The sequence below is a fragment of the Sycon ciliatum genome, chromosome 8 (assembly GCF_964019385.1).
Source record: "Sycon ciliatum chromosome 8, ocSycCili1.1, whole genome shotgun sequence".
Classification (NCBI taxonomy): Eukaryota; Metazoa; Porifera; class Calcarea; order Leucosolenida; family Sycettidae; genus Sycon; species Sycon ciliatum.
In genome coordinates, this window is record NC_088650.1 from 21798203 (window position 1) to 21821498 (window position 23296).

The 23296-nt window shown below is 44.5% G+C and overlaps 1 long non-coding RNA gene across 2 annotated transcripts; it reads right to left on the reverse strand.

Moving 5' to 3' along the window:
• Nucleotides 1–204: 204 nt before the first annotated feature.
• LOC135823124 (uncharacterized) lies at nt 205–11804 on the reverse strand. 2 transcript variants are annotated; one of them, XR_010554612.1, is made up of 4 exons: nt 11749–11804; nt 2405–2462; nt 1671–1728; nt 205–261 (listed from the first exon to the last, which is right to left on the reverse strand). It is a non-coding gene; the product is annotated as an uncharacterized LOC135823124 (long non-coding RNA). The 2 variants fall into 2 exon arrangements; XR_010554613.1 differs by lacking the exons at nt 2405–2462; nt 11749–11804 and adding an exon at nt 11382–11434.
• Between the last annotated feature and the right edge of the window lie 11492 nt (nt 11805–23296).

Sequence of the window (23296 nt, forward strand, 5' to 3'; positions counted from 1 at the left end):
TACCCGTGAATCTTCACTTTGCGACTAAATTTTTCACAGCAGTGCCAAATTTTCTGGGTCACTGAATGCGGGTGCCAGCGCCCTACAAGCAAACCAAAAATGAAACCAATGCGACTACTGAAATTACAGCTGGGTCATGTTATAGAGAGGTACGTCGAAATTGAGAGGTCAGCACAAATGGTCGAAATCCGACATTTTCTCACCTTTCTGCCCGTTCGCAGCTCAGAAAATGACAATGACCATCCTCATCTCGTTGTGTAGCTGAGCATAGAAAATAGCACCATGAAAAAGAGCTACATTTCTCTAAAGAACTCACCCAGGGCTTCGGAAATCTGATAAAGAACCTATCTAGCAGTTTGGGGCTTTTTACCCGTGAATCTTCACTTTGCGACTAAACTATTCACAGCAGTGCCAAATTTTCTGGGTCACGGAATGCGGGTGCCAGCGCCCTACAAGCAAACCAAAAATGAAACCAATGCGACCACTGAAATTACAGCTGGGTCATGTTATAGAGAGGTACGTTGAAATTGAAAGGTCAGCACAAATGGTCAAAATCCGACATTTTCTCACCTTTCTGCTCGTTCGCAGCTTAGAAAATGACAATGACCATCCTCATCTCGTTGTGTGGCTGGACATAGAAAATAGCACCATGAAAAAGAGCCACATTTCTCTAAAGAACTCACCCAGGGCTGCTGAAAGCTGAAAAATAACCTATCTAGAAGTTTGGGGCTTTTTACCCGTGAATCTTCACTTTGCGACTAAACTATTCACAGCAGTGCCAAATTTTCTGGGTCACTGAATGCGGGTGCCAGCGCCCTAGAAGCAAACTAAAAATGAAACCAATCCGACCACTGAAATTACAGCTGGGTCACGTTATAGAGAGGTACGTCGAAGATGAAAGGTCAGCACAAATGGTCAAAATCCGACATTTTCTCACCTTTCTGCCCGTTCGCAGCCCAGAAAATGACAATGACCATCCTCATCCTGTGTGTAGCTGGACATAGAAAATAGCACCATGAAAAAGAGCCACATTTCTCTAAAGAACTCAACCAGGGCTGCTGAAGGCTGAAAAAGAACCTATCTAGAAGTTTGGGGCTTTTTACCCGTGAATCTTCACTTTGCGACTAAACTATTCACAGCAGTGCCAAATTTTTAGGGTCACTGATTGTGGGAGCTAGTGCCCTACAAGCAAACCAAAAATGAAACCAATGCGACCACTGACATTTCAGCTGGGTCATGTTATAGAGAGGTACGTTGAAATTGAAAGGTCAGCACAAATGGTCAAAATCCGACATTTTCTCACCTTTCTGCCCGTTCGCAGCTCAGAAAATGACAATGACCATCCTCATCTCGTTGTGTGGCTGGACACAGAAAATAGCACCATGAAAAAGAGCCACATTTCTCTTAAGAACTCACCCAGGGCTGCTGAAAGCTGAAAAAGAACCTATCTAGAAGTTTGGGGCTTTTTACCCGTGAATCTTCACTTTGCGACTAAACTATTCACAGCAGTGCCAAATTTTTAGGGTCACTGATTGTGGGTGCCAGCGCCCTACAAGCAAACCAAAAATGAAACCATGGCGACCGCTGACATTACAGCTGGGTCATCTTATAGAGAGGTACGTTGAAATTGAAAGGTCAGCACAAATGGTCAAAATCCGACATTTTCTCACCTTTCTGCCCGTTCGTAGCTTAGAAAATGACAATGACCATCCTCATCTCGTTGGTTAGCTGGACATAGACAAGAGCACCATGAAAAAGAGTCACATTTCTCTAAAGAACTCGCCCAGGGCTCCTGAAAGCTGAAAAAGAACCTATCTAGAAGTTTGGGGCTTTTTACCCGTGAATCTTCACTTTGCGACTAAACTATTCATAGCAGTGCCAAATTTTCTGGGTCACTGAATGCGGGTACTAGCGCCCTACAAGCAACCCAAAAATGAAACCAATGCGACCACTGAAATTACAGCTGGGTCATGTTATAGAGAGGTACGTTGAAATTGAAAGGTCAGCACAAATGGTCAAAATCCGACATTTTCTCACCTTTCTGCCCGTTCGCAGCTCAGAAAATCACAATGACCATCCTCATCTCGTTGTGTAGCTGGACATAGAAAATAGCACCATGAAAAAGAGCCACATTTCTCTAAAGAACTCACCCAGGGCTGCTGAAAGCTTAAAAAGAACCTATCTAGAAGTTTGGGGCTTTTTACCCATGAATCTTCACTTTGCGACTAAACTATTCACAGCAGTGCCAAATTTTCTGGGTCACTGAATGCGGGTGCCAGCGCCCTACAAGCAAACCAAAAATGAAACCAATGCGACCACTGAAATTACAGCTGGGTCATGTTATAGAGAGGTACGTTGAAATTGAAAGGTCAGCACAAATGGTCAAAATCCGACATTTTCTCACCTTTCTGCCCGTTCGCAGCTCAGAAAATGACAATGACCATCCTCATCTCGTTGTGTAGCTGGACATAGAAAATAGCACCATGAAAAAGAGCCACATTTCTCTAAAGAACTCACGCAGGCCTGCTGAAAGCTGAAAAAGAACCTATCTAGAAGTTTGGGGCTTTTACCCGTGAATCTTCACTTTGCGACTAAACTATTCACAGCAGTGCCAAATTTTCTGGGTCACTGAATGCGGGTGCCAGCGCCCTACAAGCAAACCAAAAATCAAACTAATGCGACCAATGAAATTACAGCTGGGTCATGTTATAGAGAGGTACGTTGAAATTGAAAGGTCAGCACAAATGGTCAAAATCCGACATTTTCTCACCTTTCTGCCCGTTCGCAGCTCAGAAAATGACAATGACCATCATCATCTCGTTGTGTAGCTGGACATAGAAAATAGCACCATGAAAAAGAGCCACATTTCTCTAAAGAACTCACCCAGGGCTGCTGAAAGCTGAAAAAGAACCTATCTAGAAGTTTGGGGCTTTTTACCCGTGAATCTTCACTTTGCGACTAAACTATTCACAGCAGTGCCAAATTTTCTGGGTCACTGAATGCGGGTGCCAGCGCCCTACAAGCAAACCAAAAATCAAACCAATGCGACCACTGAAATTACAGCTGGGTCATGTTATAGAGGTTATGCGAATGACGTCACGAGGAGCGCCAAGGCGGCTGCGAGTGGCAGGGGTGGCAAAATGAAGTCGTTTCTGCTTGAACTATTTTTTACTAGTCTTTGAGAGGAAATGTAAAATTTGTTGTTGGTTGTCGACATATCGTTCCTCACCTTTATTTTGATTTCCGCTGGTGTCTCGCTTGCTGAAGTTTTTAGCCTTCAACATGCCGAAGAGTTGTGCAGCCGTCGGATGTAGCAATCGTGCCGATCCTGGAACGGCTGTGAAGTTTTACAAGTTTCCAGTAGCGGACGAGCGGCGCAAACTATGGGTTGCGGCTATGAGACGAGAGAATTGGAAGCCAACTGACAGTAGCAGGATCTGTTCAGACCATTTCGTAGGCGCAGAGAAGAGCAACGATCCACTATCTCCCGCTTACGTTCCGAAACTTTTTGAACATGTCAGGACTCCTGTAAAGCGTAAAGCGGAGAGGGATTTGGTGGCATATGAATGCCGAGCGAAGCGGAAGCTGACGTTCGAGGAGAGCAAGACGCAGACACCAGTGAAAGTGGACGCCTCCGGGAATGACTTCACAGAGGCAATGGCAGATTTGCCTGGTGCCTATGGTGCAGAGGTAGAGTCTGATCCTGTAGCAGTCTCCAGTGTCTCATCGCAGACTGACATGGATATGGAGCACTTGACGCGGCTGGAGGAGACAAACAACCGTTTGGTCCTGGAAAGCAAACGGACGCCAAACGCTCCAGGACAAGGTGACACCTTGTCAATCGAGTCGTTTGAGAAAGACAACGCGAAGGTGCTCTTCTACACTGGTTTGCAGTCTTTTGGGACCATGATGGGCATATTTGAACACGTGAGGAAGAGAGTTCCACAGCACCACCGCCACACGCTCTCTCTCTTCCAGCAGTTCTTGATTGTTCTCATGAAGCTTCGGCTGAATTGTCGGGACCAAGACTTGGCGTACAGATTCGGCATTCACCAGTCGACCGTGTGCCGGATTTTCCAGCGCTGGATCCGGGTGATGCATGTGATGCTGGGACCACTTGTCAAATGGCCGGAAAGGGACGAACTACGCAAAACTCTGCCACTTGAATTTAGTAAGCATTTCCCGGGCTATGCTGTCATTATTGACTGCTTTGAAGTTTTTTGTGAACGACCTTCTGATCTGATGGCAAGAGCTCAAACGTACTCTCACTATAAAAGCCATAACACTGCAAAGTTTTTGATTGGCGTAGCGCCACAAGGTGTCATTACATTTATTTCGCATGCATGGGGCGGGAGAGCCTCAGACAAGTTCATCACAGAGCACTGCGGTCTGCTTAGTCACCTAAATCCGGGTGACCAGGTGCTGGCTGACCGTGGTTTCACTGTTGAAGACAGCGTTGGCATGTTCTGCGCAGAGTTGGTGATGCCCCCATTTACGAAGGGGAAGAAGCAACTCTCCAGGCTGAAATTGGACAGTGCTAGACAAGTGTCACGCGTCCGCATCCATGTGGAGCGAGTGATTGGAATGCTTCGCCAGAAATACACGATCCTCTCTGGCACTTTGCCCATTGCTTTCCTCATGCATGACGATAAAGCTACATCATGTGCATTCATTGACAAGGTTGTCACCGTCTGCTGTGCTCTGTGCAACTGTTGTGAGTCCGTCGTACCTTTCGAGTAAATTATATCATGCCGCTTTGTCAGCTGTAATGAATCTAATGATTGCTATATTATTATTATTATTATTATTATTATTTTATTAGTGCAATTAGGAGTATAATCGATGCAGACATGGCCAGACAACAACGAGTTCATGGAATTTTTTAAGGATTTTTATGTTATTCAAAATCGATTTTCGTGTTCCGCTCATCAGTGAATAGTATCGGAACTGAGGGTACTGTGTACAAAAATAGAACATTTTATAACAGCATAATTAATTAAAAGTGTGAACAACAAAGGAAGTGCTACAGCATTACATAATAGGTGTCAAACATAGTGCTAACGTATATAACTTATATAACTTATATAACTTATTATTATTATTATTATTATTATTGCAATGAAAAATATCAATTGTGCACTCATAATCATGTATAAACAATTAAAATGAAACAATTCCAGAACGTTTTCGTGTGACCATCATGAAAGTACGGGCGCAGCAGTGAACACGTCAAGGAGAAAGAAGCGATGGCATGAGGAGATGGAGATGGAGGATGATGATGGGGATGAACAGGATGGTCAGGAGGAAAGTAAGGGTGAGCAGGAACGGGAAGTGGAGGATGAGAGTGATACGGACGAGGAGGAGTTCGACATCGACAAGAGCAAGTCTGCCATCTACAAGCATTTGGTGTCCAGTCCGGATTGTCGTAAGTTGTTTGACGATTCCTGGTTTAGTGTTATTTGTCGCGCGCGTTTCTTTAAGCAGTTGCAGGTGTTGGAAGCTGTATATATTCGCACACGTGACCCTGTTCTATGCAAGCAAAAAGAAAATGTTGTAGCACTCACACTTTTTAAATAATACGCACTCACCAGTTTTTGTTCACACGCACTCACAGCTGCCACATTCATCTACTGCTACCATTCTCAGATACACTGCAAAGGTTCACACTACACGCGTTATGCATAACCGCTAGCTGTGCTGCATTCTCACGCTTCTTTTCATGTTACTCTAGCTATATAACTGGTTGTTTTAGTGATTCTTACTATGTGACGATGTTCCACTGATGATGGTCACACGAAAACGTTCTGGAATTGTTTCATTTTAATTGTTTATACATGATTATGAGTGCACAATTGATATTTTTCATTGCTATTTTACGACTGTTGTCTCCTCGTCGGTTATTTAAATTATTATTATTATTATTATTATTATTGTAGAAGAGAAAAGGACATATGGATACGAGTTAAGAGTCCGAGTTTCAAATTATTATTATTCATATTTATTATTAACCCTTTCCCTCAAACCAGTGAATATTATTATTAACCTTGAATTTGAAGTTCATCCCATTCCCATTTCAATTATTAATATATTATTATTATTACTATTTATTCTATTGATTCTCCCGAGTCAAGCTCCGTATGAAGACATCCAAGAAGAAGATTGCCTGATGAGTCCAGCGGGGACGAGACGTACGTCGCAATCGAGCTATGTCGTTGCTGTGTCATCTTCTATGTGCCATGCGCTACTTGATGTACCAGCCTGCTATGTCGGATACCGCTAACCATGCATCGACTAGACGCCAGGCGCGAACTGATGGTGGTGGTGGTGAGACGGAGAGCTCTTTGCCAGAACTTTGCAGCCTAGAGAGCGTGTGTGGGCAGGCGTGGGTTTACCGCCATATTGCCAGGTGTGTCTTTACCACCATATTTATCAACTATTTATTCATTATCTATATTCATCCTCTGCTGGGATAACAGCTACACCATAGCTCAGTGGTTAGAGCATCGCTGACCTGAAGGCAAGGTCCCTGCCGGTTCGAGTCCTGATGGTCACAGTCAATTTTTCTATTTATTCATATCTATATTCATCCTCTGCTGGGATGACAGCTACCCCATAAGTTAGCTCAGTGGTTAGAGCAATACCGGCAATTATATTTCTGTTTTACCTATTCTGCAGTTGCATGCGCATGTGTTCACCTCATTGACCTCGCTTGTTCCTAGTTTCTTTTGTCTGGCTAGCCAAGCTTGCTTGGTCATGGCAACGCCAACAGACTTATAATAATAGTAATAATAATGGCTTCTATCATCACTCACGACATTCCTCCGTTTCTTGTTGCATCAATATAATGACTCGTGGTCCAAATAGGGACAACACAATATAATAATTATGACTAGCCCTGAAATCCAACTTCTCTTCCTCCGCCCAGGCAAAATTTTCGCTTATCTCCTTCAGCCCAATGACAGGTGTCTGACAGCAATTTTTGCATCTTGTGCACTTCACCATCACACAAATCTGCTGGTTCAGGCGTACCAGTTCCAAACAAGTCGGCGAAGTCGGCAAAGAGTAAAGAAACATCTAGAGTAGAGCGCGTTGAATGCGAGTGAACTGGTAAAAAAAGACACGAAGTCAGTCACTGGTCAAGGTGGGTGCTGCTAGAGTACCACTGCTGGCACTGCACTGGAGTACAGAGCAGAGGTGTCATGTTGCGAAAAGCCAGCTTGTTTGATTGCATCCTGTTCAAGGTGTGTGTACGGTAAATATGCACGCGAGCTTGAAGCTGAGAAAGCCACTCAGCGACGCTCGCCCACATACTGCAAAATGAACCAGAATCGGCACTGGGCAAAACAGTTGGAAAAGAAAGGCTTCGATGACAGGGTTGTCACTCGCCCAGCTCATTCGCCTGACGTCAACGTGAACGATCCAGCAAAGCGACGCTGACTGAGCTCGCCAGCTTCGGCTGGTAAGAAACACAACCGATCGTACTCGTGAAGGAGGTGAAGCGCTTGGGAAAGTGTCGATAGAAAATATTTGCGCTTCTGGAAAGTGCGAAGTACTACCCGACAACAAGTGCTGCGTCGGCTGATGACAAAGGATGACTTCTACATTTTTCGACTTGGAGAGTTTCTCTTGATGTTCAACGACTCCTCAACTCATTCTGAGTCGTTATAAGCTGTTCTGAGAACCTGGAATGTATCAGTAAAAACTGTAAAGATAAGCGAAAATTTTGCTTGGGCGGAGGAAGAATAATTATGACTAGCCCTGAAATCCAACTTAGGGTGCTGGGTAGTGCGCGATGTACCATCAGATGTAGTATGCCCAGCACCAAAGAACAACTCAACTTATGCCAACATCACCCGGAAGAGACGTAAAAGAGCGAAGTGTTTGATGTGTAATGATGGAGTTCCTCTGCTCACATGCATAAGCAGTGAGTGGTCTTCACGCATGTCCTGGGACCCACAAATACGAATCAGCATTATGGTCCTTCAGAGATACATGCAAGCAAAGAAATACAAGAAAGGTAACGGAAATCGTTGTGAAAGCCCAGCCACCCATTGTATGCACACACGTGGCAAGTGCAACAGCAAGTACCGTGGAAGGCACAGCAGAACAAAAGTTGAAAATGCAACTCTAGAAATACCAGAATAGCAGGCTCCATGAATATAATCACTTCTCAAATGCTTGAGACTTGGATTTACAAATGCTACGACAAAAATGACTATGTAAATGGAAAGTTGGTTGCACCCCATACTAGAGGTCGAGCTTTTCTGCCGCCTTGACTGGACATTTGACTGACTCACGACTGCCATTCAGAAACTTGACAAACTCACGACTTCCATCCAGACACTTGACTGACTCACAACTGCCATCCAGAGCAGAGAAGAAATCCCTCGAGCCCTCCTTCCGGCAAACCTGCAAGAAAGCACCACTCCCTGCTCAATACACAGGGTTTCGGGGAATTCACCCTTCATGCAGTTGAGCTTGAGTAGGCTGACGAACGTTGTGCTTAGCGACCAACATTCCTATAAACTTGTCGCCGAAGTCGCTACCACTGTAATTGTACATGCATATCATTATTTAGTGGCAGATTTGATCTTGCGACACTCCGGGCAGGTCCAGTTCTTGCGCTTTGGCTTACTCTTCAGCTGCAAACAAGCCATGTGGAACAAACGAATACTGCAATCGTTGTTGGAACATCGCAGTACCTCGCCAGCCTTCACAGACTTGCAGTAGCAAAACTCCGGAGGGCCTTCTTGATCCGCAGTAGATGTTGTACTGGCAGCACCAAGTGGTTCCGAGACTGATGTAGCCGCTGAAGACGCATCGGCAGGAAGAGTGGAGAACGTCTTAGTGAACCATTTCCCAACAAGCTCTGGGAGAACAGCACACTGGAAGAATTTCTTGGCACCTGCTACCGCTTCACGGATGAAATCTGTGTCTGCAGAGATACGCTCCACAAACAGCTGACCTTCATTCCACAAAACAAAGTCACAGTACTGCACCTTACACACCAGCATCTGTAGCTGTACTTGGTAGTAGTACATGTGGTCTTGCTTAAGATGGAGTGCTCCGCCGGACTTTACTAGACAGAACTTCCCTGAATCGGCAGCATCATGCAGGCTACTGTCTCGGCACCCGTACGGGCACTTCACTTCCACCACGCCGTTGCCACAGCAGGAGCACTGCACAAGGGAGTCGGGAGTAGCGCCAATATATGGATAGTCGGGATGAATTACAAAGCCACTGGGGAGTACTTCAACCTTCTGATGTGTTGCACTGGCATGTTCACTATAGTTGTCAATTGCCTTCTGCTCGTGATCACATCCCCATTGTGTGGCTTTGCTACGAAACTTGTGTGCCTCAGGGTAACACACAGAGCGGACTAAGGACGCAGAGGGCTGGCTAATATCCGTGCGAACAGCAGACTTCAACTTTGAAGCTGTGATCCGGCCGGCGCGAAATTCAAACCAGGCCTTGGAATCTGCCTGGTTCCGCGTAGCCTGTTCCACAGCGCGTGCTTCCTCCTCTGAAACACAGACCGCTGGAAATACTGCCTCGCAACGAACGAGCAGGTCCCCAAAACTAGCATCCAGCATGTCTGGTTCGTACAATAAATCCAAAATGGGTGGATATCCCTCGGGCTTGGAAGGTACGTACCTATCGCAGAACCCGGGAACAAGGGAGAGTAATGACGGTTTACCGGCTTGACATAAATTTCCATATAGTTCACCCAGTTCAGCACTGGAGGGTTCCTTAATATCAGCAGGGACCTTCTCCTCCGACCTACGGCGCTTGCTCCCATGCTGTTTAGTGTCGGGTGCAGTGAAGTTTATGTCACGAATCCTGGCATACTCCACCTCCTTCATTGAAGGAGTTGACCATTGGTACGGCAATGAAGTGCTTCCTGTGTTCTGAACCAGCTGCGTTCGACAATACAGGCTGAACAACAGTGCAGCAACGTGAGAACAAGACTCACCAAGACCAGCCATGCAGGTGCAGTGTGCACAAATCACGCTACCGTCGTTTTGCGCAGCAATCCAGGGTTGCAGGTGGGTGCCGGAAACTGACTGGGAATGGCGGACTTTGGCGATGACAAACTTGCTGTCACATGTGTCAGATTCGGACGCTGGAAACGCACGAACATCGCCGACCCAGCCACTGACAAGGTATTTGTAGCCTTCCAAGCTCTTGTAGGCCTTGAGCTGCTCCTTGGTGTAGGGGCTGGGCGCGTTGACCAAGAAATTGTAAATATCGGGATAGTCCACAAGTGGAAATTTATCTTCCTCTAAAAAAATACTTCTGGGCAGGTACGGATCACTCGAGTCTGGTGCAACGCGCTCGAGCTTTTCACGGTACCCGCATTTGCTGGAGTCATCTAACTCGTCATACACTTTTGAAAACTTAGGAGAAGTCATGGCCACTGATTCAGCATTCGTACAATAGTCCTTTGTAAAGAACAGAAGAGGAACGTAACAGCGATACAGGAAATTTCCTTCGTGAAATTATTCCAGGCACATGTATTTCTTTTGAACTTTTCATCTCTTTTGCCACCCCTGCGGAGCACGGCCGCTTTGGCCGCCTGCACACCGCCTGCACGTAATCCTTTCGCATAACCTCTTCCTCTAAAAAATTACTTCTGGGCAGGTACGGATCACTCGAGTCTGGTGCAACGCGCTCGAGCTTTTCATGGTACCGGCATTTGCTGGAGTCATCTAACTCGTCATACACTTTTGAAAACTTAGGAGAAGTCATGGCCACTGATTCAGCATTCGTACAATAGTACTTTGTAAAGAACAGAAGAGGAACGTAACAGCGATACAGGAAATTTCCGTCGTGAAATTATTCCAGGCACATGTATTTCTTTTGAACTTTTCATCTCTTTTGCCACCCCTGCGGAGCGCGGCCGCTTTGGCCGCCTGCACATCACCTGCACGTGATCCTTTCGCATAACCTCTATAAAGAGGTACGTTGAAATTGAAAGGTCAGCACAAATGGTCAAAATCTGACATTTTCTCACCTTTCTCCCCGCTCGCAGCTCAGAAAATGACTATGACCATCCTCATCTCGTTGTCTAGCTGGACATAGAAAATAGCACCATGAAAAAGAGCCACATTTCTCTAAAGAACTCACCCAGGGCTGCTGAAAGCTGAAAAAGAACCTATCTAGAAGTTTGGGGCTTTTTACCCGTGAATCTTCACTTTGCGACTACACTATTCACAGCAGTGCCAAATTTTCTGGGTCACTGAATGCGAGTGCCAGCGCCCTACAAGTAAACCAAAAATGAAACCAATGCGACCACTGAAATTACAGCTGGGTCATGTTATAGAGAGGTACGTTGAAATTGAAAGGTCAGCACAAATGGTCAAAATCCGACATTTTCTCACCTTTCTGCCCGTTCGCAGCTTAGAAAATGACAATGACCATCCTCATCTCGTTGTGTAGCTGGACATAGAAAATAGCACCTTGAAAAAGAGCCACTTTTCTCTAAAGAACTCACCCAGGGCTGCTGAAAGCTGAAAAAGAACCTATGTAGAAGTTTGAGGCTTTTTACCCGTGAATCTTCACTTTGCGACTAAACTATTCACAGCAGTGCCAAATTTTCTGGGTCACTGAATGCGGGTGCCAGCGCCCTACAAGCAAACCAAAAATCAAACCAATGCGACCACTGAAATTACAGCTGGGTCATGTTATAGAGAGGTACGGTGAAATTGAAAGGTCAGCACAAATGGTCAAAATCTGACATTTTCTCACCTTTCTGCCCGTTCGCAGCTCAGAAAATCACAATGACCATCCTCATCTCGTTGTGTAGCTGGACATAGAAAATAGCACCATGAAAAAGAGCCACATTTCTCTAAAGAACTCACGCAGGCCTGCCGAAAGCTGAAAAGAACCTATCTAGAAGTTTGGGGCTTTTACCCGTGAATCTTCACTTTGCGACTAAACTATTCACAGCAGTGCCAAATTTTCTGGGTCACTGAATGCGGGTGCCAGCGCCCTACAAGCAAACCAAAAATCAAACCAATGCGACCACTGAAATTACAGCTGGGTCATGTTATAGAGAGGTACGGTGAAATTGAAAGGTCAGCACAAATGGTCAAAATCCGACATTTTCTAACCTTTCTGCCCGTTCGCAGCTCAGAAAATGACAATGACCATCCTCATCTCGTTGGTTAGCTGGACATAGAAAATAGCACCATGAAAAAGAGCCACATTTCTCTAAAGAACTCACCCAGGGCTGCTGAAAGCTGAAAAATAACCTATCTAGAAGTTTGGGGCTTTTTACCCGTGAATCTTCACTTTGCGACTAAACTATTCACAGCAGTGCCAAATTTTTAGGGTCAGTGATTGTGGGTGCCAGCGCCCTACAAGCAAACCAAAAATGAAACCAATGCGACCGCTGACATTACAGCTGGGTCATGTTATAGAGAGGTACGTTGAAATTGAAAGGTCAGCACAAATGGTCAAAATCCGACATTTTCTCACCTTTCTGCCCGTTCGCAGTTCAGAAAATGACAATGACCATCCTCATCTCGTTGGTTAGCTGGACATAGAAAATAGCACCATGAAAAAGAGCCACATTTCTCTAAAGAACTCACCCAGGGCTGCTGAAAGCTGAAAAAGAACCTATCTAGAAGTTTGGGGCTTTTTACCCGTGAATCTTACCTTTGCGACTAAACTATTCACAGCAGTGCCAAATTTTCTGGGTCAATGAATGCGGGTGCCAGCGCTCTAAAATCAAACCAAATTTCAAATCAATGCAACCACTGACAATACAGCTGGTTCATGTTATAGAGAGATACGTTGAAATTAAAAGGTCAGCACAAATGTTCAAAATCCGACATTTTCTCACCTTTCTGCCCGTTCGCAGCTCAGAAAATGACAATGACCATCCTCATCTCGTTGTGTAGCTGGACATAGAAAATAACACCATGAAAAAGACCCACATTTCTCTAAAGAACTCGCCCAGGGCTGCTGAAAGCTGAAAAAGAACCTATCTAGAAGTTTGGGGCTTTTTACCCGTGAATCTTCACTTTGCGACTAAACTATTCACAGCAGTGCCAAATTTTCTAGGTCACTGAAGGCAGGTGCCAGCGCCCTACTAGCAAACCAAAAATGAAACCAATGCGACCACTGAAATTACAGCTGGGTCATGTTATAGAGAGGTACGTTGAAATTGAAAGGTCAGCACAAATGGTCAAAATCCGACATTTTCTCACCTTTCTGCCCGTTCGCAGCTCAAAAAATGACAATGACCATCCTCATCTCGTTGTGTAGCTGGACATAGACAAGAGCACCAAGAAAAAGACCCACATTCCTCTAAAGAACTCACCCAGGGCTGCTGAAAGCTGAAAAAGAACCTATCTAGAAGTTTGAGGCTTTTTCCCCGTGAATCTTCACTTTGCGACTAAACTATTCACAGCAGTGCCAAATTTTTATCGTCACTGATTGTGGGTGGCAGCGCCCTACAAGCAAACCAAAAATGAAACCAATGCGACCACTGAACGTACAGCTGGGTCATGTTATAGAGAGGTACGTTGAAATTGAAAGGTCAGCACAAATGGTCAAAATCCGACATTTTCTCACCTTTCTGCCCGTTCGCAGCTCAAAAAATGACAATGACCATCCTCATCTCGTTGTGTAGGTGGACATAGAAAATAGCACCATGAAAAAGAGCCACATTTCTCTAAAGAACTCGCCCAGGGCTGCTGAAAGCTGAAAAAGAACCTATCTAGAAGTTTGGTGATTTTTACCCGTGAATCTTCACTTTGCGACTAAACTATTCACAGCAGTGCCAAATATTCTGGGTCAATGATTGCGGGTGCCAGCGCCCTAACAGCAAACCAAAAATCAAATAAAGGCGACCACTGACAATACAGCTGGTTCATGTTATAGAGAGGTACGTTGAAATTAAAAGGTCAGCACAAATGGTCAAAATCCGACATTCTCTCACCTTTCTGCCCGTTCGCAGCTCAGAAAATGACAATGACCATCCTCATCTCGTTGTGTAGCTGGACATAGGCAAGAGCACCATGTAAAAGAGTCATAGTTCTCTAAAGGACTCTACCAGGGCTGCTGAAAGCTGAAAAAGAACCTATCTAGAAGTTTGGGGCTTTTTACCCGTGAATCTTCACTTTGCGACTAAACTATTCACAGCAGTGCCAAATTTTTAGGGTCAGTGATTGTGGGTGCCAGCGCCCTACAAGCAAACCAAAAATGAAACCAATGCGACCGCTGACATTACAGCTGGGTCATGTTATAGAGAGGTACGTTGAAATTGAAAGGTCAGCACAAATGGTCAAAATCCGACATTTTCTCACCTTTCTGCCCGTTCGCAGTTCAGAAAATGACAATGACCATCCTCATCTCGTTGGTTAGCTGGACATAGAAAATAGCACCATGAAAAAGAGCCACATTTCTCTAAAGAACTCACCCAGGGCTGCTGAAAGCTGAAAAAGAACCTATCTAGAAGTTTGGGGCTTTTTACCCGTGAATCTTCCCTTTGCGACTAAACTATTCACAGCAGTGCCAAATTTTCTGGGTCAATGAATGCGGGTGCCAGCGCCCTAAAAGCAAACCAAATTTCAAATCAATGCAACCACTGACAATACAGCTGGTTCATGTTATAGAGAGATACGTTGAAATTAAAAGGTCAGCACAAATGTTCAAAATCCGACATTTTCTCACCTTTCTGCCCGTTCGCAGCTCAGAAAATGACAATGACCATCCTCATCTCGTTGTGTAGCTGGACATAGAAAATAACACCATGAAAAAGACCCACATTTCTCTAAAGAACTCGCCCAGGGCTGCTGAAAGCTGAAAAAGAACCTATCTAGAAGTTTGGGGCTTTTTACCCGTGAATCTTCACTTTGCGACTAAACTATTCACAGCAGTGCCAAATTTTCTAGATCACTGAAGGCAGGTGCCAGCGCCCTACTAGCAAACCAAAAATGAAACCAATGCGACCACTGAAATTACAGCTGGGTCATGTTATAGAGAGGTACGTTGAAATTGAAAGGTCAGCACAAATGGTCAAAATCCGACATTTTCTCACCTTTCTGCCCGTTCGCAGCTCAAAAAATGACAATGACCATCCTCATCTCGTTGTGTAGCTGGACATAGACAAGAGCACCAAGAAAAAGACCCACATTTCTCTAAAGAACTCCCCCAGGGCTGCTAAAAGCTGAAAAAGAACCTATCTAGAAGTTTGGGGCTTTTTACCCGTGAATCTTCACTTTGCGACTAAACTATTCACAGCAGTGCCAAATTTTTAGGGTCACTGATTGTGGGTGCCAGCGCCCTACAAGCAAACCAAAAATCAAACCAATGCGACCGCTGACATTACAGCTGGTTCATGTTATAGAGAGGTACGTTGAAATTGAAAGGTCAGCACAAATGGTCAAAATCCGACATTTTCTCACCTTTCTGCCCGTTCGCAGCTTAGAAAATGACAATGACCATCCTCATCTCGTTGTGTAGCTGGACATAGAAATTAGCACCTTGAAAAAGAGCCACTTTTCTCTAAAGAACTCACCCAGGGCTGCTGAAAGCTGAAAAAGAACCTATGTAGAAGTTTGAGGCTTTTTACCCGTGAATCTTCACTTTGCGACTAAACTATTCACAGCAGTGCCAAATTTTCTGGGTCACTGAATGCGGGTGCCAGCGCCCTACAAGCAAACCAAAAATCAAACCAATGCGACCACTGAAATTACAGCTGGGTCATGTTATAGAGAGGTACGGTGAAATTGAAAGGTCAGCACAAATGGTCAAAATCTGACATTTTCTCACCTTTCTGCCCGTTCGCAGCTCAGAAAATCACAATGACCATCCTCATCTCGTTGTGTAGCTGGACATAGAAAATAGCACCATGAAAAAGAGCCACATTTCTCTAAAGAACTCACGCAGGCCTGCCGAAAGCTGAAAAGAACCTATCTAGAAGTTTGGGGCTTTTACCCGTGAATCTTCACTTTGCGACTAAACTATTCACAGCAGTGCCAAATTTTCTGGGTCACTGAATGCGGGTGCCAGCGCCCTACAAGCAAACCAAAAATCAAACCAATGCGACCACTGAAATTACAGCTGGGTCATGTTATAGAGAGGTACGTTGAAATTGAAAGGTCAGCACAAATGGTCAAAATCCGACATTTTCTCACCTTTCTGCCCGTTCGCAGTTCAGAAAATGACAATGACCATCCTCATCTCGTTGGTTAGCTGGACATAGAAAATAGCACCATGAAAAAGAGCCACATTTCTCTAAAGAACTCACCCAGGGCTGCTGAAAGCTGAAAAAGAACCTATCTAGAAGTTTGGGGCTTTTTACCCGTGAATCTTACCTTTGCGACTAAACTATTCACAGCAGTGCCAAATTTTCTGGGTCAATGAATGCGGGTGCCAGCGCTCTAAAATCAAACCAAATTTCAAATCAATGCAACCACTGACAATACAGCTGGTTCATGTTATAGAGAGATACGTTGAAATTAAAAGGTCAGCACAAATGTTCAAAATCCGACATTTTCTCACCTTTCTGCCCGTTCGCAGCTCAGAAAATGACAATGACCATCCTCATCTCGTTGTGTAGCTGGACATAGAAAATAACACCATGAAAAAGACCCACATTTCTCTAAAGAACTCGCCCAGGGCTGCTGAAAGCTGAAAAAGAACCTATCTAGAAGTTTGGGGCTTTTTACCCGTGAATCTTCACTTTGCGACTAAACTATTCACAGCAGTGCCAAACTTTCTAGGTCACTGAAGGCAGGTGCCAGCGCCCTACTAGCAAACCAAAAATGAAACCAATGCGAGAACTGAAATTACAGCTGGGTCATGTTATAGAGAGGTACGTTGAAATTGAAAGGTCAGCACAAATGGTCAAAATCCGACATTTTCTCACCTTTCTGCCCGTTCGCAGCTCAAAAAATGACAATGACCATCCTCATCTCGTTGTGTAGCTGGACATAGACAAGAGCACCAAGAAAAAGACCCACATTTCTCTAAAGAACTCCCCCAGGGCTGCTAAAAGCTGAAAAAGAACCTATCTAGAAGTTTGGGGCGTTTTACCCGTGAATCTTCACTTTGCGACTAAACTATTCACAGCAGTGCCAAATTTTTAGGGTCACTGATTGTGGGTGCCAGCGCCCTACAAGCAAACCAAAAATCAAACCAATGCGACCGCTGACATTACAGCTGGGTCATGTTATAGAGAGGTACGTTGAAATTGAAAGGTCAGCACAAATGGTCAAAATCCGACATTTTCTCACCTTTCTGCCCGTTCGCAGCTCAGAAAATGACAATGACCATCCTTATCTCGTTGTGTAGCTGGACATAGAAAATACCACCATGAAAAAGAGCCACATATCTCTAAAGAACTCACCCAGGGCTGCTGAAAGCTGAAAAAGGACCTATCTAGAAGTTTGGGGCTTTTTACCCGTGAATCTTCACTTTCCGACTAAACTATTCACAGCAGTGCCAAATTTTCAGGGTCAATGAATGCGGGTGCCAGCGCCCTAAAAGCAAACCAAAAATCAAGTCAATGCGACCACTGACATTACAGCTGGTTCATGTTATAGAGAGGTACGTTGAAATTAAAAGGTCAGCACAAATGGTCAAAATCCGACATTTTCTCACCTTTCTGCCCGTTCGCAGCTCAGAAAGTGACAATGACCATCCTCATCTCGTTGTGTAGCTGGACATAGACAAGAGCACCAAGAAAAAGACCCACATTCCTCTAAAAAACTCACCCAGGGCTGCTGAAAGCTGAAAAAGAACCTATCTAGAAGTTTGAGGCTTTTTCCCCGTGAATCTTCACTTTGCGACTAAACTATTCACAGCAGTGCCAAATTTTTATCGTCACTGATTGTGGGTGGCAGCGCCCTACAAGCAAACCAAAAATGAAACCAATGCGACCACTGAACGTACAGCTGGGTCATGTTATAGAGAGGTACGTTGAAATTGAAAGGTCAGCACAAATGGTCAAAATCCGACATTTTCTCACCTTTCTGCCCGTTCGCAGCTCAAAAAATGACAATGACCATCCTCATCTCGTTGTGTAGGTGGACATAGAAAATAGCACCATGAAAAAGAGCCACATTTCTCTAAAGAACTCGCCCAGGGCTGCTGAAAGCTGAAAAAGAACCTATCTAGAAGTTTGGTGATTTTTACCCGTGAATCTTCACTTTGCGACTAAACTATTCACAGCAGTGCCAAATATTCTGGGTCAATGATTGCGGGTGCCAGCGCCCTAAAAGCAAACCAAAAATCAAATAAAGGCGACCACTGACAATACAGCTGGTTCATGTTATAGAGAGGTACGTTGAAATTAAAAGGTCAGCACAAATGGTCAAAATCCGACATTCTCTCACCTTTCTGCCCGTTCGCAGCTCAGAAAATGACAATGACCATCCTCATCTCGTTGTGTAGCTGGACATAGACAAGAGCACCATGTAAAAGAGTCATATTTCTCTAAAGGACTCTACCAGGGCTGCTGAAAGCTGAAAAAGAACCTATCTAGAAGTTTGGGGCTTGTTACCCGTGAATCTTCACTTTGCGACTAAACTATTCACAGCAGTGCCAAATTTTTAGGGTCAGTGATTGTGGGTGCCAGCGCCCTACAAGCAAACCAAAAATGAAACCAATGCGACCGCTGACATTACAGCTGGGTCATGTTATAGAGAGGTACGTTGAAATTGAAAGGTCAGCACAAATGGTCAAAATCCGACATTTTCTCACCTTTCTGCCCGTTCGCAGTTCAGAAAATGACAATGACCATCCTCATCTCGTTGGTTAGCTGGACATAGAAAATAGCACCATGAAAAAGAGCCACATTTCTCTAAAGAACTCACCCAGGGCTGCTGAAAGCTGAAAAAGAACCTATCTAGAAGTGTTGGGCTTTTTACCCGTGAATCTTCCCTTTGCGACTAAACTATTCACAGCAGTGCCAAATTTTCTGGGTCAATGAATGCGGGTGCCAGCGCCCTAAAAGCAAACCAAATTTCAAATCAATGCAACCACTGACAATACAGCTGGTTCATGTTATAGAGAGATACGTTGAAATTAAAAGGTCAGCACAAATGTTCAAAATCCGACATTTTCTCACCTTTCTGCCCGTTCGCAGCTCAGAAAATGACAATGACCATCCTCATCTCGTTGTGTAGCTGGACATAGAAAATAACACCATGAAAAAGACCCACATTTCTCTAAAGAACTCGCCCAGGGCTGCTGAAAGCTGAAAAAGAACCTATCTAGAAGTTTGGGGCTTTTTACCCGTGAATCTTCACTTTGCGACTAAACTATTCACAGCAGTGCCAAATTTTCTAGGTCACTGAAGGCAGGTGCCAGCGCCCTACTAGCAAACCAAAAATGAAACCAATGCGACCACTGAAATTACAGCTGGGTCATGTTATAGAGAGGTACGTTGAAATTGAAAGGTCAGCACAAATGGTCAAAATCCGACATTTTCTCACCTTTCTGCCCGTTCGCAGCTCAAAAAATGACAATGACCATCCTCATCTCGTTGTGTAGCTGGACATAGACAAGAGCACCAAGAAAAAGACCCACATTTCTCTAAAGAACTCCCCCAGGGCTGCTAAAAGCTGAAAAAGAACCTATCTAGAAGTTTGGGGCTTTTTACCCGTGAATCTTCACTTTGCGACTAAACTATTCACAGCAGTGCCAAATTTTTAGGGTCACTGATTGTGGGTGCCAGCGCCCTACAAGCAAACCAAAAATCAAACCAATGCGACCGCTGACATTACAGCTGGGTCATGTTATAGAGAGGTACGTTGAAATTGAAAGGTCAGCACAAATGGTCAAAATCCGACATTTTCTCACCTTTCTGCCCGTTCGCAGCTCAGAAAATGACAATGACCATCCTCATCTCGTTGTGTAGCTGGACATAGAAAATACCACCATGAAAAAGAGCCACATATCTCTAAAGAACTCACCCAGGGCTGCTGAAAGCTGAAAAAGGACCTATCTACAAGTTTGGGGCTTTTTACCCGTGAATCTTCACTTTCCGACTAAACTATTCACAGCAGTGCCAAATTTTCTGGGTCAATGAATGCGGGTGCCAGCGCCCTAAAAGCAAACCAAAAATCAAGTCAATGCGACCACTGACATTACAGCTGGTTCATGTTATAGAGAGGTACGTTGAAATTAAAAGGTCAGCACAAATGGTCAAAATCCGACATTTTCTCACCTTTCTGCCCGTTCGCAGCTCAGAAAATGACAATGACCATCCTCATCTCGTTGTGTAGCTGGACATAGACAAGAGCACCATGTAAAAGAGTCATATTTCTCTAAAGGACTCTCCCAGGGCTGCTGAAAGCTGAAAAAGAACCTATCTAGAAGTTTGGGGCTTTTTACCCGTAAATCTTCACTTTGCGACTAAACTATTCACAGCAGTGCCAAATTTTCTGGGTCAATGAATGCGGGTGCCAGCGCCCTACAAGCAAACCAAAAATGAAACCAATGCGACCACTGAAAGTACAGCTGGGTCATGTTATAGAGAGGTACGTTGAAATTGAAAGGTCAGCACAAATGGTCAAAATCCGACATTTTCTCACCTTTCTGCCCGTTCGCAGCTCAAAAAATGACAATGACCATCCTCATCTCGTTGTGTAGGTGGACATAGAAAATAGCACCATGAAAAAGAGCCACATTTCTCTAAAGAACTCACCCAGGGCTGCTTAAGCTGAAAAAGAACCTATTTAGAGGTTTGGGGCTTTTTACCCGTGAATCTTCACTTTGCGACTAAACTATTCACAGCAGTGCCAAAATTTTCTGGGTTACTGAATGCGGGTGCCAGTGCCCTACAAGCAAACTAAAAATGAAACCAATGCGACCACTGACATTACAGCTGGGTCATGCTATAGAGAGGTACGTTGAAATTGAAAGGGCAGCGCAAATGGTCAAAATCCGACATTTTCTCACCTTTCTGCCCGTTCGCAGCTCAGAAAATGACAATGACCATCCTCATCTCGTTGTGTAGCTGGACATAGAAAATAGCACCATGAAAAAGAGCCACATTTCTCTAAAGAACTCACCCAGGGCTGCTGAAAGCTGAAAAAGAACCTATCTAGAAGTTTGAGGCTTTTTACCCGTGAATCTTCACTTTGCGACTAAACTATTCACAGCAGTGCCAAATTTTCTCGTTTAATGAATGCGGGTGCCAGCGCCCTTCAAGCAAACCAAAAATGAAACCAATGCGAACACTGAAATTACAGCTAGGTCATGTTCTAGAGAGGTACGTTGAAATTGAAAGGTCAACACAAATGGTCAAAATCCGACATTTTCTCACCTTTCTGCCCGTTCGCAGCTCAGAAAATGACAATGACCATCCTCATCTCGTTGTGTAGCTGGACATAGAAAATAGCACCTCGAAAAAGAGCCACATTTCTCTAAAGAACTCGCCCAGGGCTGCTGAAAGCTGAAAATAACCTATCTAGAAGTTTGGGGCTTTTTACCCTTGAATCTTCACTTTGCGACTAAACTATTCACAGCAGTGCCAGATTTTCTGGGTCACTGAATGCGGGTGCCAGCGCCCTAAAAGCAAACCAATAATGAAACCAATGGGACCACAGAAAATACAGCTGGGTCATGTTATAGAGAGGTACGTTGAAATTGAAAGGTCAGCACAAATGGTCAAAATCCGACATTTTCTCACCTTTCTTCCCGTTCGCAGCTCAGAAAATGACAATGACCATCCTCATCTCGTTGTGTAGCTGGACATAGAAAATAGCACTATGAAAAAGAGCCACATTTCTCTAAAGAACTCGCCCAGGGCTGCTGAAAGCTGAAAAAGAACCTATCTAGAAGTTTGGGGCTTTTTACCTTTGAATCTTCACTTTGCGACTAAACTATTCACAGCAGTGCCAAATATTCTGGGTCAATGATTGCGGGTGCCAGCGCCCTAAAAGCAAACCAAAAATCAAATAAAGGCGACCACTGACAATACAGCTGGTTCATGTTATAGAGAGGTACGTTGAAATTAAAGGGGCACTCCGGCTTCATTTTCGACGGCGAGTTTTCGATGCCAAGACGAAGGTAGGTGAAAGAGAAGACCCCTCGAACAAGAACGAGTCTCCAGAAGCGATCGAGTCGAGCAGGAAGACGACTTTTGAATTTCGCCGAGCGAGCGCTGATGACGTAATGAGGGATTAGCTTGCCAGTGGAAATGCATCTGCGCACATACATTTCACATACTTTTTGGCCAATTTTCAATCGAAGAGGAGGTTGTTTTCTATGTTCTCTCAACGTCGTGAGCGATCCCGTCTTCTATACCCTTCCAGGTACCCTGAAGGTCCTCCAGAGGAGAATTTATCTCCAGCGAAGCGTTGTTGATCCGCTAAATTCGTCTCGAGACATATTCACCCAGTGCAGTGCTGATAAATGTAGAATGTTGAATCTGTGATAATTGTCGACGATGGAGAGAGAGGTTGATAGCCGCTGTCGCAGGGAAAGTGAAGCTGCTGGAAGTCACGACGGGGAGCTTGTTAGCATCACATGTGCATCCAGACTTCAAAGCACCTTGACGGAATCGGGGAGTACTGGCTATTTGTCTCGCCCTCAAGTTTAGTGAATTTTATGACAGAAAATTATTCGATCAGGATCCCTTCTACAAGATGTGTAGTATAGGTGATTTCTGAACTTGACGACATGGAGACCGACCAGTAGACCTACCAACAACGTGTACCTGCAGGAAATTCACCCAAGGCTATTGCTATCCTCTTCAGTGGCTGTTGTTTTTTAGTAAAAATATGTTCACTTCTCTCAACATACTCCTGCATGGCAGCAAGAAGGTGCGCTATGGAATTCGACGCCACAATTTTCGCCCAGCTGTGGATGAAGCATGGTCGAGTCATGGCAGTACATATACTTGAAACAGATGAGAAATTGAAGTTCATTTGTGATGGGAAGTTTGACTGTCCCAGTGACCGAGTCAAGCATTGTCTTTTGCCGTGGCACAAATTGCTGAAGAATCCGAGATGGTCTTGGAACTATGCACATGGATACTACCAGAAATAATGGTGGCATGAACCATTGTGGAATGGGACAGCTCACGGAGAATACTGGAATAGCTGAAGTATCTCTAAGTGATTGTAAATCCTGTTCTGGCTGATAGCTTCGGCCTGCTGCGCCCGTCCATGTACAATGATGGGAACATGCATTTCTGTTTTCTACATATTTGCCGGCTACAGTACTGTGGTATTACAGTTGCAGGTCCCTTATAAAAATATGTTCAACTCCCTCCTACATACCCACATTATAAATATGAACTAACAATTTCACTGTTGGACTCGCAGGCGGC